This window comes from Amblyomma maculatum, chromosome 3, assembly GCF_055883805.1.
Source record: "Amblyomma maculatum isolate TAMU_Amacu chromosome 3, ASM5588380v1, whole genome shotgun sequence".
NCBI lineage: Eukaryota > Metazoa > Arthropoda > Arachnida > Ixodida > Ixodidae > Amblyomma > Amblyomma maculatum.
The window spans coordinates 55,609,010-55,625,259 of record NC_139346.1 but is presented as its reverse complement, the minus strand read 5'-3'; the positions used below and the strand labels follow the sequence as shown (position 1 = coordinate 55,625,259).

Below are 16,250 nucleotides of genomic sequence, written 5' to 3'. Positions count from 1 at the left end.
CTGACTGTGGCCTCTTGCCATTCATACAGGTTCCTGAGGAGACAGATGAGGTGAATTGGAACTCCCATCTCTTGGAGAGCTTGCCACAATCTGCTGTGATCTACGCAGTCAAACGCTTTCGCATAATCATTAAAGCAGAAGTAGATGGATTCTGGGACTCTCTTGCTTTTTTATGATCCAGCGAAGGTTGGCAATCTGGTCTCGAGTTCTTTGTCCTTGCCAAACCCAGCTTGCACGTCTGGAAGCTCCCGATCCACATACTGCTGCAGCCTACCTTGGAGGATTTTCAACATCACCTTGCTAGCATGCGAAATAAGCGTGAGCGCTGTAGTTGAAACAATCTTTGGCAATGCCTTTCTTTGGAACATTGATGCAATCTGACCTCCTCCAATCCTGTGACCACTGCAAGTTGCCCACATTTGCTGACATAATGTATACGGAACGTTAACACTGTCGTCATGGTTGAGGTGTTGAAGCAACTCAGCTGGAATGTCATCAATTCCGCTAGCTTTGTTCTTAGCAAGGCTGGCTAAGGCCCATTCAACTTCACTCTTCAGGATTCCCGGCTCGAGATCAGTAATCACAACCGTCTTACGTTGGGTTTGCACATCCGGGTCCTTCTTGTACAGTTCTTCTGTGTATTCCTGCCATTTCTTCTTTATCTCTGAGGCTTCAGTGAGGTGCTTGCCTCGTTTGCACTTTATCACACCCAGCCTAGCACAGAAGCTTTCTTTTATAGCTTTCATTGTCTTATACACAGCTCTTTTGTTCCTTAATTGGCGGTTGTTCTCAACTGCTTGGCACTGTTTGTTCCGGAAGGCATTCTTTTCTCTCCTTGCTATTTTCTGAAAATCCGCATTGAGAACCTTGTATCTTTCTCTTTCCCCCATAACTTTTGCCATCATCTTAACTTCTTGTATTATTTCACGAACATCAGTGCACATCTCTTCAGGCTGTCTGTCTTTTAAGTCGGTGCAATTTGATCCAGATCATACCTGAAAGGCCTTCTAGTTGTCTGCGTTTCCCTCAATCGAAGCTTAATTTTGGCAATAAGAGGCTGATGATCGGTGCCACAATCGGCCCCAGGCCTTGTTTTTACTGCTTGTATAGCGCTTCTCTATCTCTGCCTGCAAAGAATATAACCGATCTGATTCCTGTATAGACCTTCTGGTGAAGTCTATGTGTACAGGCGCCTCTTCTGCTGTTGAAAATGAGTATTCGCTATGGTGAGGTTGTTTTCTTGACAAAACTCTACTAGCCTCTGCCCAGCGTCATTTGGCTCACCAAGACAATGAACTTGCCTGTAATTCTGGATATTCTTCTCTCCCGACCCTAGCATTCTAATCTCCTATGAGCAAAACGACGTCCGAAGATGTGCGGTCTATAAAGCATTGTTGGTCCTCATAAAATGTCTCAACGTCAGCTTCTTCAGCAGTAGTGGTTGGTGCATAGATTTGGATAACTGTTATGTTGAAAGGGTGACCTTGGATCCGAAGTGGAATCATTCAGTCGTGTTGGGGGTTGTACCCTAGCGCAGATTTGCCCATTCTTCTGTTTACTATGAGAGCGACCCCATTCCTTTTCTTTGATTCGGGCCCACAATAAAAGACATAATGGTCGCCGGGGTTATATTTTCCCATTACGGTCCACTTGAGCTCGCTGATACCCAAGATATCAATGTTCAATCTGTCCATTTCTCGCTTGATGACATCCAGTTTACCTTGCCTCATAGATCTTACATTTCATGTTGCTGTGTGATATATCTCCTTGCAACATCGGACTTTCCAGTCGTTTCCCGACACATCCACAACTGAGCGTCCTTTTGGCTTTAGCCCAGCCGCTTCATTCGTCCTGGAGCAACCAAGAATCGCCCTTTGTTCATCCCCAGTAACATATGGGACGCCTTCCGACCTGGGTGGCTCATCTTCCGGCGCCATATCATTATTGCTATTGGTACTGGACATAGGGTTTTGTTGGCAGAAAATACTGGAATGGGTTGCCAGTACCTTCTTCAGTGAATCACATTTTGCCTGAACTCTCTGCCGTGACCTGTCTATCTTGGTTGGCCCTACACAGCAGAGCTCACGACTTCATGGAGTTTCGCAAGCCCCACCGCCACGGCAAGGCAGTGATTCATGAAGGGGTTGAGTAGGCTAGCACACAATATAGCGACAGGCTGTGCAAAGCACTGATTTCAAGTACATTGCTGCTTCAAGCAATAATCAGCCAAAACAAACAAGCCATAATTACAACTAATACCTGTTTCTGATAAATGTATTCAATAAACACAATATTTACAAGGCAAGACTCATCCCAAATTGCAAAACATATATGTAAAAGGAATAAAAGACAAGAAACAGTGAAATGAACTACACAAAAAAAAAGAATTTCCTACATTACGATTGGTACAGAAGGAAGACAATGCCACGTGAAATAACGCAAGAGTGTGCTTTTGTCGCGCGTGATATATTGTACTGTAGCCTGATTTTTATCGCTTTCCCCTCGCCGGTGCATCTTGCCATTATCATACCTATACTAGTATTGCATGAAGGCTGCACAGGATGAAACTCTCTGTGCGGATAAAGCAAATTAGAGCGATAATGGCTGTCACTTTCAACAGACCTGGCGCCGATGACACGTACAGCGCGACAACAGCACTCGCATCATCGAAAAAAGAGGGATGTGACTGAATACAAATATTCTACTAGAGAGCATCGTAAAAGTTGACATCACTATAAGTCGTATTATTGCGCGTAATTTAAGCTACAAGATGCCGCGATACGGCAATTGAACGCCCCCACAGATTGTTGAAATCTTCGTTGTAAATTCCGCTGTTGACGTGATATGTGTTTATGCAAGTTTGCTTGTTAAACATTTGGCCCCATCTTCACTATTGCCTATGGCAGCGCAAATGACTCACCTGCGTGCATCCTCTGGCCCAGGAAGTTGCCTCTTTTGGAACACCCTCGGGAGTAGGTCCTCCAGTGGTTGCATCATTAAACACCTACCACAAGCTACCAAATATAAAAAAACGCGCATGTCGAGGATTGGGCTTTCATACAACAAGTTACGCCACATAGGCACAAGGCACTGCAGTAAGAAATTGTTATGTTTTATAGCAATCATTTCTTTCCTTCAACAATGAAGGAGGCGAGATAAAAATCTCCAGCAGCCGCTTGACAAGTCCTCGTCCTATACAAAGCCGCAGCACACGTCACACAACCCGACAAACATTACATGAAACAAATAAAGAAAAGTACAATGTACAGCTCGTACAAAAATGCTGTTGAACACAAATGCAGATTCGTGATAATAAAGGTATGCAGAATGAATTGGTTCTCTTCCATGTGACAAAGAAAAGTGAATACAAGTCTTTGAGTTGAAGAAAAAATTGTTATGCATAATTAGATAAGCAAACACTCAGGACTGTAAATGTACTGCAGTGAACAAATGCGAAAGAACAAGGAGCAGCCAAGGGTATTACAGCGAGCGAAGCTAATATTGCTAGATAGGACAGCTCTAACGAAGATCTCACAGAATTATGTATTAAAAAAGTGAATCGGGCAGTTTTTAACTACTGGCCAAACTACTCAGGACAGAAAACGCCTGCAAAAAACGAACTACAGGAACAAAGGTTTCAGTTCACTTGGATTAAGATAAGCATATCAACGTTACCATTTATGTATTTGTTAAGCATATCAGAACTTCAATATTTTAATGTTTGGAATCCATAATATTACAGAAGGAATACAATTTTCAAAGTTCGAGATTGCGTGTGGAATAACGTGATGGATCACTCCTAGTTAATTCGTCTAAACTTGTTAGAATATTGAATTTAGCTTTATATACCCTGATTAGTGCAAAGTGAAGTTGATAATCGAACTCTGAAATCAGTCTGAAATCACAGTATCCTCAAGTACCCAGCACAACACAATAGTCTGCCAGTCGACGACTGCACATGCCGGAAGTATTGTAAGCCACGACAGCATTCGCGTACTATCGTTTCCTTTCTTGCATGCCAGGAACATTATCGAGAGCGTCCGCTCACATCACTGGTTCTAGTTGCAAAGTGTCCCGTTGCAAATAAATGAAAGTCTGGGCAAATTAGACAAGCGAAATACTTCCAGAAAATGATAAAGCCGACCTGTTGGGTTCATGAACTTTGTCCTTGTTTCAAATTTTTCCATGCAGAAATGAGACTTCTCTTTTGACATTTCCTTAATATTAAAGAGCGTTGCTTTCATTCACTCCCCGTGGGACACATGGTATATAACAAAAATATTGGAGCTATGTAAAAAGAATAAATAATTATTTCGTTCTCGGCATAGCAGTATTGCTTAATCCTACAAATGACGTTAAGCCTTCGCAGCAGGTGTATTATGAGATGTGCACTGCTACGCTCGCGCTCACTTGAATATATTCAGTATTGATGACGTACGTTTAATGGGCTATTCTTGCTAGCTCATTTCGTTATGTAATAAAGGAGCCCAGAAGTATTTTGTAGGAGACAATGAGTCTTTTCGCAAGTCAAGCCGTTCAGAGCACTGCAGTCCCAGTAGCAGTGTCGGCAAAGCTAACCTAAAATATATAAATATTCGATTCGTGTGTTAGTTTTGGGAAGGCTACTGGATTGCTAGCCGCAAATCTTACACAATATTTGCGTCGTGGGACTTGAAAAAGGCACCGAAGTTTATATAGTAGAATATAGGTAACTATGTTTTTTCTTAGGGACGGAGTCTTCCTTTGGTGTTTTTATATCTTCGTCCAGAGGAGTGAAAGCTCCGGTGAGTACATACTTTCCACGTTTATAATATTGTATAAAGTGACGGTTTCATTTTATATAATCCTTTAACACTGTATCTCATTCGCTCGGTTCCGCACGAAAAATGATAAACGTGGTGCATTAAATGCTCATTTTGATCTCTCCGTACTCGTTACATTGCTAGGAATAGTTAGTTGGAGGTGCATTCTGGTGAAGACATTTCCCCTCCATTGAATGAATAGGAAACATTTATTAGCATGCGGATGTCAATACCGGAAAAAGGCGTGGCACATTAAAGTGCGCAAGTCTTAGATTGACGCATGTTCTACGCCATTTTCCATGCGCTTTGCGGTTTGGCAGGTGTTCAGTGATAAATAGTTTAGCGAATACCGAGTGCCTCAAAAACTCCGATCATTTCCCTGGTACACCCGTTAGTAGAAAGAAGGTCGACAGGTACCACGAAAAGATTTGGACGAAGGTACGGCTACGGCAGTAACGCGAAGTGTAGCCGGCTTGACAGCAAATCAAGCAAATGAGTCTGTCTTCTGAGGTGCACCACTCTGCAGGATTGCGACTAATGTAGCGACGTGAGGACGCCTGTCTGGCGGTAGAAGCAGACCCTAGAGGAGCAGGGTACGTTGGTGGCGTGGGTGGCACAGGGCTGGATAAGAATCCGACGTTGGCAAGTTTCTGGCGAACTACGGCCTGCATTATGGCCATGGTGTCCAGCAGCGGAGACGTCAGTGGTGTAGAAACTCAGGCCTTGGGCGCTCTCCGGATGATTCGAGTCATGTTCATGGGATAAGAATGCTGTAGCAAAGGGGTCAGAGCATCGCAGGATGATGTACCTGCAGTGTCTGGAAGGCACTCAAAGCGCTGTACAATGCGTCGTTGTTTAGTCTGCTCGAATTTGCGACAGACCTGAAGCACTGAGTCGACGCTAGATCAATCAGTGCAGAATACGATGTTGAACGCATCATCCGCGATACCCTTGAGGATATGCCCAACCTTTCACTTTCCGTCATAGAGCTGTTGTCCTTGCGACACAATGGAAGCACGTCTTGAATGTAGGCAAGGTTAGGACTCCGTAGGGAATTGGGCGCGAGAAGAAAGTTCTGTTTTGGCTGCGAAAGCCTCCCAATGGGCTTCCCGAACAAGGCCTGAAGCTTTTGCTTACAGATTTCCCACGTCACAAGCTCTTGATCGTGATTTTGTAATCCCGTGCAAGCTGTTCCCGCCAAACAGAAAATGATGTTGGCCAGCATAATGGTCGCGTCCAAGTGATTGTTCCTGATGCAGCGCTCGTACTCATCCAGCCAGTCGTCAATGTCTGTCTTATATTGGCCATTAAAAGTAGGAGGGTGGCGGATTTGCATGACTGCGACTGGCTGAGCGAAGTTGCCGCTGTGGTACGGGCAGCCTCGGAGGCCATAGTGGCCGTTGTTGTTGTCGTTGTAAGCCCAGGTATCTGGCGGCCGCTGCTCAAATCCAGCTTTTGGCAGCGCAAGAGGTACTCTGCGCACGGCGATCTTAAGCCGCCTCCACCAAGATCATACGTGGCAAGAAGGTTTGCTCAAGAAACACAACGGCTGATAGCTTGTGTGCATGTTCTAGCAAGCGCCAATCTTCTTTTAGCACCAGCTACATTTATACAGCTTCGTCTTCCTTCTTTCTCACTGTTGTTGATCGTTTTCCTCAACGTTCAGCGATGCAGGGCACATATGTTACAAATAAATATCTTTACCTCAGTGTCCGAGTCTATAAGCAATTGCTGCTAGAAGCTGTTCAAGATTTCTTAAACTACTATGGCTCACAAGTGGCGCCTTAAAAGATTTCTGTTAATCATACATTCGCATAACTGAGTAAAGATGGGAACATCGTCCGCTTGGGCTGTAGAAAAAGTATGAGCCGGTCCACCTGAGAAAAGTGTCTTCGGTCATTGTTCTTGTAACGACCCAAAGCTGCTATATTAAAGTCAAAGGTTAATGTAATGTAGCGAAAGGCTGACTCATCGACGGGAAATCCATTACCAAATTGACAGGTGCGCTGCCAAATGACAAAAACATCAAGAGCACTAGAAGCATTAAGTATATAACTTCGAAGATTAGTCGTAAAAATAAATTGTAAAGCATCATGAGAAATGAACCTTCATATGGTACATTAGTGTCAACTCTTAGCGGCGTTCCGCATTGCTCATTGTTGGTGGTAGAAGCCGTTTATTCAGGGCTATTGACATGAGAAAGAGGGGCTAGCTGCAAAAACAGGCCCTTACAAATTCTAGGAGGTGTCTCTAGTTTGGAACCCCTGCTGCGTCTTTGGCAGCTTGTGCCCTAGCCACAGGAGTTCTTTGGCTCTCTATGTTAGAGCAGCCTCCTAGCTTCATCGAGGAGGTGAGAGGAAAGACGTGCAAACTGGGTTGGAGAGGCATGCCCGACCAAGAACGCGCACACACAATTCTGGGCTCCCTGTTAAAAGTCTGATTCAAATATTGCAACACTGACAGGCACAGTAATGTGTTTGCATACAAGCGAAGGAGCCGAAGCTCCTCGCCTTTTATTACTATTGCCACAAGGGGATAAAATAGGCTGGGTTTGATAAAAGTGAGAAATGCATTTGTAATTTATTGCTGGAGTAGGTTCTGTACCTCAGGCGGCGAGTATAGAGTATGCCTGGCTAATAAGCGCGTGGGCTGAGGCGTCCTCAGCCATGTTTCCCTCTAGTCCCGAGTGTTCTGGCCTCCAGATGACGAAATTTGTGTCCAGGCGAGCCCAGTACTCGCAACTGCGTAAAACCGGAGTCCGGTTCTGAAACGGCGAGTGCTATGGCGACCTCCTCCGCATGTCTGATGTTTAGGACACAGAACGTGACCTCCTGAACACACGCGTTTTGGTGTATAGCTAATAATAACATCCCCCGTTTGAGCTTCCGTGTAGAAGACTTCTTAGCGAGAGCAAAAGCTGTCACTGAGGGCCGTCACTGGATTTCAAGGCCGGACAAGCGTACATTGGAAGGTAGAAGGTTATGCGGTTGGATGAATGAGCTCGCTTGCAAGGAATAAGCGGATACAGCCGACACTAGACGAGGACAAACTGAGGGATATAGGGCATGCTTTTATATTGCATTTTGTATAGTCAAGCGGGTGATGGGGGGGGGGGGGGACGATGAAGAATATGACAAGTTTTTCTCGAGAACAGACCCAGCGTTTTGTAGTGAAAGCTACACTGTGCTTGGCTGTCGAGCCGTCACCTTGTTACCGCGGCACCGCGGCAGGAGCTGCCTACTTGGGTCTCTCGTTTTACACGAGACAGTTATGTACAAATCAGCCTGCCAGGACACTGACATTCACGTAACGCCTACAGGCCCCTAAAGCATGTTCATACGGCTTGTTTAAAGCGGTCGGGGCATTATGTTTGGGTTGGTAGCCTGCGCTATCGCGTCATATCCTTAAGGGCAGAGCTTAAGTGTCCTCCATATTTAGATGCAATAAATGTCTTTACTATCAACCATCTATAACGGTGGTGACCATTGATGCGTTCAACTGAACGCTGGTTGTGTTCGATGCAACGCTCGGTCACCCGTAACCAAAGCTTTCGCTTCACACAGGGTTCAGCAGCGTTGAACCCGTGTAATTATTTTAGTTCATGGGATTCGGGCAGAGCAGCCTATAAAATCGCCGAAATGCCTTAAAAGCTTTCCGCAATGAAAACGGCCGTCAAACACAGTGCGATATTGTAATATGAAAAGAACTCTGAAATTCGGGAAATGACAAGAGCTATTCTGAAATGAAAGATTGAGCCTGTATAAACGCCAGCAGGTGGTGCGCTCTTCTATGACCGGTGGCGCCTCTCTACGCTTCGCACCGAGAAGGAAAGACAGTTGCTTGGGATTGCATCGCGTGTACCAGCCTATATAGCTGCAACGCGCTGTAAATACATTTTAAATTATTTACAATCCATCAGTGAGGTGCATGAGAGGTTAGGATTAGAGCTTTACGTTTTGTAGCATGTCGGATAAAATGTCCAGTAGAGTTCAGCAAAAAAGGAGGAAATAAAAAAAAAACATTAAAACCCGGTTCAAACTATCGGTATTCGATGTCAAAATGCGTACAAATATGCGTGACATATCCGTCGAGAAATAGCGTGTGGATCAGTGCCTTTGTTTAGTTTATATCATCATCATGATCAGCCTGATTATACCCACTGCAGGGCGAAGGCCTCTCCCATATTTCTCCACTTAACCCGGTTATGTGCTAGCTGCATCCACTTGACCCCTGCGAACTTCTTAATCTCATCCGCCCGCCTAACTTTCTGCCGCCCCCTGCTACGCTTTCCTTCCTATAGTTTATATACATTTGTCGGTTTTTGTGTAGACCTTAGCGCTCAACTGAATTCAGGGGAGCCGCCCTATTGTAAGAAAACGGTACATGCCGTGCTGTAAGGGAATGCTATCATCCTGCTAGATGGGATCCACTCTGAGGAAACAGCAGGTGGCCTAGTCTTACTCGCATACAGCCCCGACAAGCAGAAGTGTGTTGCACAGTCATCTTGCGAATGTGTCATTATAAACGGCTCTAAACAAGATCAATCTAGAAATATAGAAATACATAGATACATACGTATTTATGTATGTTTGTAAGTAAGTAAGCAAGTATGTATGTATGTATGTATGTATGTATGTATGTATGTATGTATGTATGTATGTATGTATGTATGTATGTATGTATGTATGTATGTATGTATGTATGTATGTATGTATGTATGTATGTATGTATGTATGTATGTATTGATGTATGTATGTATGTATGTATGTATGTATTGTGAGCCTTCTGTGGACCTTCTTTCATTTGTACATGCCATCATCATCTTCTTTCATTTGTACATACCATCATCATCGTCCCGCGGCGCCGGCTCTGGCGCGTGCCTGGGTTGGTGACCGGATTAAAACGCTGGACAAGGCTTCGCTGTCCTTGCCGCCACGACCTCGCCGTCTTGACCTTGCCTTCTTCCACAAGTGGTGGAGGTGAGAATTGATCCCCTTGCTGTTTTGTGCCCTGCCTCTCGCTGGAGCTACGTTCCGGTCGCTGTTTACCGCCTGCCACCATCGTTATGTCTACCGAGAGCACCCACGATTCGGCAGGACCCTCTACCTCGGCTGCACCACCCCCTCCGACTATGCCCGCACGACAACGCGACCCGCCGCTGTTCGCTGGTCGTCGCGACGAAGACGTCGATGACTGGCTGGACACCTATGAACGCTGCAGTAACTACAACCGGTGGGACGACGCTCTAAAATTTCTGAACGTTTCTTTCTACCTCATTGAGGTCGCCAGAACCTGGTTTATTAACCGCGAACCCCACACCACTAACTGGACAACATTCAAGCAGCAGTTCCGCCAATATTTCGCCGACCCAGCAGTTCGCACTGAGGTCGCGAAGAACAAGCTCGCCTCTCGCCTCCAAGGTCCCGATGAGTCGTACGCGTCTTATATAGAGGCCATACTTGCACTCTGCCGGCGTGTTAGTCCCACCATGCCGGAACCTGAACGCGTACACCACATCTTAAAAGGAATTAATTCTGTGGCTTATAATACCCTGATTGCCCAGAATCCTTCTACTGTTGACGCCATTATTGCGACCTGCCAACGCATCGACCAGCTGCAGTCCTCCCGATTGCAGCCCAGCATTGCTTCAGGCCCGACCTATGCTGACCTGTATCTACGGGCACTGATTCGAGCCATCATCCGGGAGGAGCTCCAAGCCCTCAAGCCTGTCTGTCGACACGGGTGCGATCATTCTTCCGTACCTTCTAATGACGCCGGTCTACGCAACATCATTAAAGATGAGCTGGCAACAATCGCGCGACCTATGCCGTCCGACCCTCCTGCACCCCGCCAAGCATCCACTTACGCGCACGTCGCAGCATCACCCCCTCCTTTTGTTCCGCCGCCCCAACTGGCATCGCCCTACAACCACATCAACGCCGTGACGACGGCTCAGCCTACGCCACCCTATTACGCACCCTGGCGCCCCTCTCGTCCAGTGTGCTACTACTGTGGAATACGAGGACATATATCCCGCTTCTGCCGTCGCCGTATTCAGAACGAGCGGCGTGGTTATGACGCATTCGAAAGTGACGTACCCTCATATTATCAGCGACGACCTCCTATGTCCAGCCCACCTCGAAGATCATCCCCACCTCCAGAATCCTCGTCTGAGCCTCGTGGAACCCATGCGTCTCGACGTCGGTCCCTATCCCCATACCGCCGCTCAGTTTCCCCTCTCCGACCCGCAACAACTCTCCCTGTCCGCCATCCGGAAAACTAAGCGTTGCAGTTTCCGGAGGTCAAACTGCAGTCTGCGAACTTACCAAAATTCCTCCAGATCGCCCGTATAATGTGATTTCTGTTTTCGCTGAAGGATTACCGGTAGAAGCATTGATTGATACAGGGGCTGCAATTTCTGTCATTCACGCTGATTTGTGCTACCGTTTGCGAAAAGTTACGACACCATATGATGGGCCTGAACTCCGTGGAGCCAATGACGTCCCTTTGCGCCCTTTAGCAAAGTGCACCGTACGAGTTGTTATTGACGGCGTCCGCCATCATGTGCAGTTTGCTGTGCTCTCTCCATGTGCGCATCTGATAATTTTTGGATGGGATTTTTTGTCAACCGCTTCGGCATTAATTTCTTGTGGCGACCGTGTTATCCATATGACAGACAGCGATTTTTCATCTGAAGTTTCTCAACGACATCATCCCCTCGTTGCCGCCGCTGATACTGTTCTGCCTCCTCAGTGCAAAAAACTGCTTACCGTTGTCTCTGACCACATCGCTGACGGGGACGTACTCATCGCACCATCTTATCGTCATCTTGAACGCGGTATCGCCTTCCCGTCTAGTGAGCAGATAAAAATTCGGTGGCAGGCTAGCCTCCTCCGCAAGCGGGATCTGGCGTTCCTGCGGAGCGAGCGGACGCGTTTCACCTGGGCTCCGTGTTTTTTTCATTGAACTGCCAGATTTTTTGAGTAGCACCTTAATGAAAGTGCGTCGACCGGATGCATGAAGTTGTGTGGACCACCGGGAACTCGAATTCCGAGGTAGGGGACCGCTTTTGCCAAATTTAAAGGACTTTTGTGTGCCGAGAGGAGCGCCCGCAGCTGGGCCTAACGTCGACTCCGGCCTTGGCCGGAGGAGCGGTAGGCCCAGCCCGAGCCTCGGTGAGGCCGCCAGCGGAACATCGAATCATCGGTGATTACGCAAGTGAGCATTGACCTAAGATAACTACAGCTATGCGAGTAGAGGTGGACGGCGTCGAAATTCCGCCGGACCAGTGCACAAGATCGCAAGGCTGGAAAACTGCCGGCGAGAGGGTCAGGCACAAAGGCATGGGCAAGTTAGGCCTAAATGCCGTACTTCAAACGAACCAAGATGGCGCCAAGGCCATGGCTGCCACTGGCAGCGATACACGTCACTCAAGGGCGAAACGTATAAACAAGGGCAAATTGTTGAAGGGCGCGCGCATGCCAGACTTGCCGCGCGGCGACATAAAGATCGTATTACGACCACGAGGCGGGCTCCACGTGAGCGACGTGACCCGCGTTGAACTAAGTCGTGCAATTGTGGCGGCGGCACAGATCCCCGGCAATGAAGCAAGTGAAGATGTCGTGTGCCCCAACCTCCAGCAGAATATCGTTGTGGTGAGCACCTCCAAGAGAGAGAACGCCGACCTATACACTGCAGTCGGAAGGATCGACATACGCGGCACGGCACACGAAGTAAGTACCTACGAAACGGCCCCCCACGGCACGGTGAAGGGCGTCATAAGGGGCATCCCGCTCGAGGATACAGCCCAGGATATTCAGGACAATGTTGTGCACAAGCATAACCCAACGGCGCTACAGGCAAACCGGATCGGTAAGACCCGATCAGTCGTCATTGCTTTCGAAGGGCATAAAGTACCCAAATACGTGAGATACGGCAACCTGCTCATGGAGTGCACGTTACATAGAAAACAAATCGACGTATGCTATGCGTGCGGAAGAGTGGGCCACAGAATGGACGTGTGCCCGGATCCTTCGAACACGATCTGCCGAGGGTGCGGAATCTCCAACCCCGCCGAAGATCACGAATGTGTCCCGAACTGTGGCCTGTGCGGAGGCAAACACCTGACAGCGGACAAGGCCTGCAAAGCCCGCTTCAAGACACCCTACGTCGTCCGCCGGAGGCGCTGGGAACGGCGCCGAGCAGAGGAAGAAGACATCGGGAGAAGGAACCAAGACAAGAGAGGTCCTGCAGGCGGACCCCACCGCAGCGCCTCCAAACAACGGGGCCGGTCACACACGCCGGGCCGCAACAGCAACAACAGTGGCTGTCAACAACAGTCGCCAGAGTCAACCGGACATTGAGGGATCGCCGAGAAAAAGGTGGGCCGGACCAACAGGTCTCCCGTCGCTCTAACCAGCGACACCGAATTCCCACCCCTCACCCCCTCCCAACCCCTTAACTCACAAGCGAATCCGCAAAAGGACAGTAGCGAAGTGATAGAGCTTAGGAGGATCATAGAGCGCCAAAACGCTCAGATCCAGGAACAGAACGCCCAAATACAGGCGCTTATGAATAAGATCGAAACGCTAGCGAGTAACGGCAGCCTGGCAAATTCAGGACCCCAAGACAACACGGCGACAAGTAACGCCGCAGGCTTGCGCAAGGTGCCGCGGAGGGCCCCCCCCTCGCCCCGCCAAGGGCGGACAGCTGGAGAGGCTGAGGCCATGCAACGTGCAGCAAATAACCTAGAGGCGATGGACGCCGAAGAGAGCCCCGCGAGCGGAGAGGAAACTGCGAACGCAGAGACCGCGACCACGGTAACGACACAGATCCCGCGAGAAGGAGAGCTTATGGCCATTTTGGCCGCAATTTCCCAAATTAACGAAAGGCTCAGCAAAATAGACGACCGACTTAAAGCTGTCGAGAGTCAGCCTCAGACGTCATCGGCGAAGCACAAACGTCAAGCGCTAAAAGTAGCCTCAACATCGGTGAGGAACCACTTCGCGTCCCTGAAAAAGGAGCGGGCCGAAAAAATAAAAAACGCGATCGCGAAAAGGCGCAATCGACTCGAGACAGCCGGAAAGGATGATGCAGAAGCCAAGTAAGAAGCACAAGAAGACCGGGGGGGAAACCACCGTGATTTACCAATGGAACTGCCGTGGGATTCGCAACAAAGAAGCGGAACTAATGTTATACATTGACGGGCAAGACAACAAGCCTGATGTAATTGCTCTACAGGAGACGAACGGGAAACCAAGACTTCCGGGGTACGTCACTTACACGGACCCCACGGAGAACGGAACGGCGGTGCTCGTTCGCAGCAACGTGGCGGCAACTCAACATGTTACGGCGCAGGGCGGGTGCGAGCACACGCTGGTCGAAATTCATGCAAGAGAAATTGGCAGCGCGGGCAATTTATTTGTAATGAGCGCGTACTGTCGGCCGTCACAACGGCAGTACGAATTTGACCGCATCGTGAGTCAGGCGAAAGGGTTGGCGGGGACCAGGCCGCTCCTGATCCTCGGCGACTTTAACGCCCCTCACACAACATGGGGCTATAAGTTCCAGTCAAAACGAGGAAAAGCATTGGCCAAAGCAATGGAGGATCACGAGATTGCCCTCCTGAACGAGCCTGACGTAACTACCAGAAGAGGCAACAGTGCCGCGAGGGACACTACGCCAGACCTTTCGTGGTTATCGGGAACGCTAGACGTCTCCTGGAGAAGCGAAGAAGTGGACCTGGGTTCTGACCACAGCGTGATCGGCATCACGATCCGAGGTTCCCGATATCGGGCTGTGTTGGGGACAGCGCGGATCACGGATTGGGACAAGATGAGAAAGTTCACCCAGGAACAAGAAGAGGCGTCTGAGGAAGAATCCGGACGAGCTGAAACACAACAGACCTACACCGAATGGTCGAGGGACCAGAAGAAGACCCTCCAAAAATTTACCCAAGAAATCGCAACGACTTCGCAGACACCGTACGTGGACGCCAGACTGACCCACATGTGGGCGGCCCGGCACTCGTTAACACGGCGATGGAAACGTCAGCGGCACAACAGAAAGCTGGCCAAACGCATAGCAGCCTTGAACAAGCAGATCGCCGAGCACGCGGCCAAGCTATGCAGGGAGAATTGGCTGAAGACCTGCGACGGCCTGCAGGGCAAGCTCTCGACGTGGAAGACGTGGTGCCTCTTGAGGCATCTGATCGACCCGCTGAGTAGCAAAACTGCGACCAATCGCAACCTTACCAAAGTATTGAACATGTACAAGGGAGACGGCCGCAGGCTCCTGGAAGACCTGAAGGCGAAGTACCTAAAGACAGAGAAGGGACAGTACCCGGAGCCAGAGAGGTACGAAGGACCCGACAACGAAGACTTGGACCGGCCGTTTTCCATGACGGAATTGTGGACAGCGATAGATCAAAGTAACAAGAAAAGTGCACCCGGCAGGGATGCCATAACATACAAACTACTCAGTAACATGAGCAGTAAAGCGGCCCGCGGCCTCCTAGGGCACATCAACGAAGCCTGGGAGAGCTCGCGGTTGCCGAAGGAATGGAAGGACGCCGAGGTCTGCTTCATTTCAAAGCCCGGCAAGGCCCTCACGATAGACAACATGCGGCCCATCTCCCTCACGTCCTGCGCGGGGAAGGTGATGGAGCGTATGGTCCTTCGCCGGCTGCAGAAGTACCTCGAAGAAACAGATCAGATGCCGGAGACGATGTACGGCTTCAGGCAACATCTCAGCACCCAAGACGTGATGATCCAACTTCACGAACTGGTCGTCAAGCCGGCAACGAGGCACACGCCGCGCGGGATACTCGCCCTCGACCTGAAGGGAGCGTTTGATAACGTGTCCCACGCGAGCGTGTTGCGGAATCTGAATATGACCAGGTGTGGCCGAAAGACATTCTACTACATCAAAGAATTTCTGTCAAACCGAACAGCGACCATCAGAATAGGGGAGGAGAAGTCAGACCCTGTCGAGCTGGGTGATAGGGGCACCCCACAGGGATCGGTCTTGTCGCCCCTGCTCTTCAATCTGGCCCTCCTGCCCCTGCCCGGTCTACTCAAGCAAATCGAAGGCGTGGACCATGCGTTCTACGCCGACGATATTACGGTGTGGACAGCTCGAGCCGGTTCTGATGCCTGGATGGAGGAAGCCTTGCAGAAGGCGGCAACAACCGTGCACGAGTACGCAAAGTCATGCGGACTGAGCTGCGCTCCCCAGAAATCAGAGTTGCTTATTATCCAACCGGGAAAATCCAAGAAAGAGCTGCCGCCGAACGTGATCGTCACCATCGACGGAACGGCTATCAAGCCAACACAGCAGATTAGGATCCTCGGCCTACTACTTCAGGCCGACGGGAAGGCACACGCCGCCGTCACAAAGATCAAAACTACAGCCGAACAGATACTCAGTATGATCAGAAGGGTATCTAAT

General features: G+C 49.0%; 1 long non-coding RNA gene across 1 annotated transcript in view; it reads left to right on the top strand.

Annotated features, from left to right (window-relative positions):
- Window positions 1–4,572: 4,572 nt before the first annotated feature.
- The window catches only part of LOC146194790 (uncharacterized), a 77,090-nt gene continuing 65,412 nt past the window's right edge, over window positions 4,573–16,250 (top strand). Inside the window, exon 1 of the long non-coding RNA XR_014705481.1 lies at window positions 4,573–4,784. This is a non-coding gene — a long non-coding RNA (uncharacterized LOC146194790). The remainder of the gene's footprint in view (window positions 4,785–16,250) is intronic.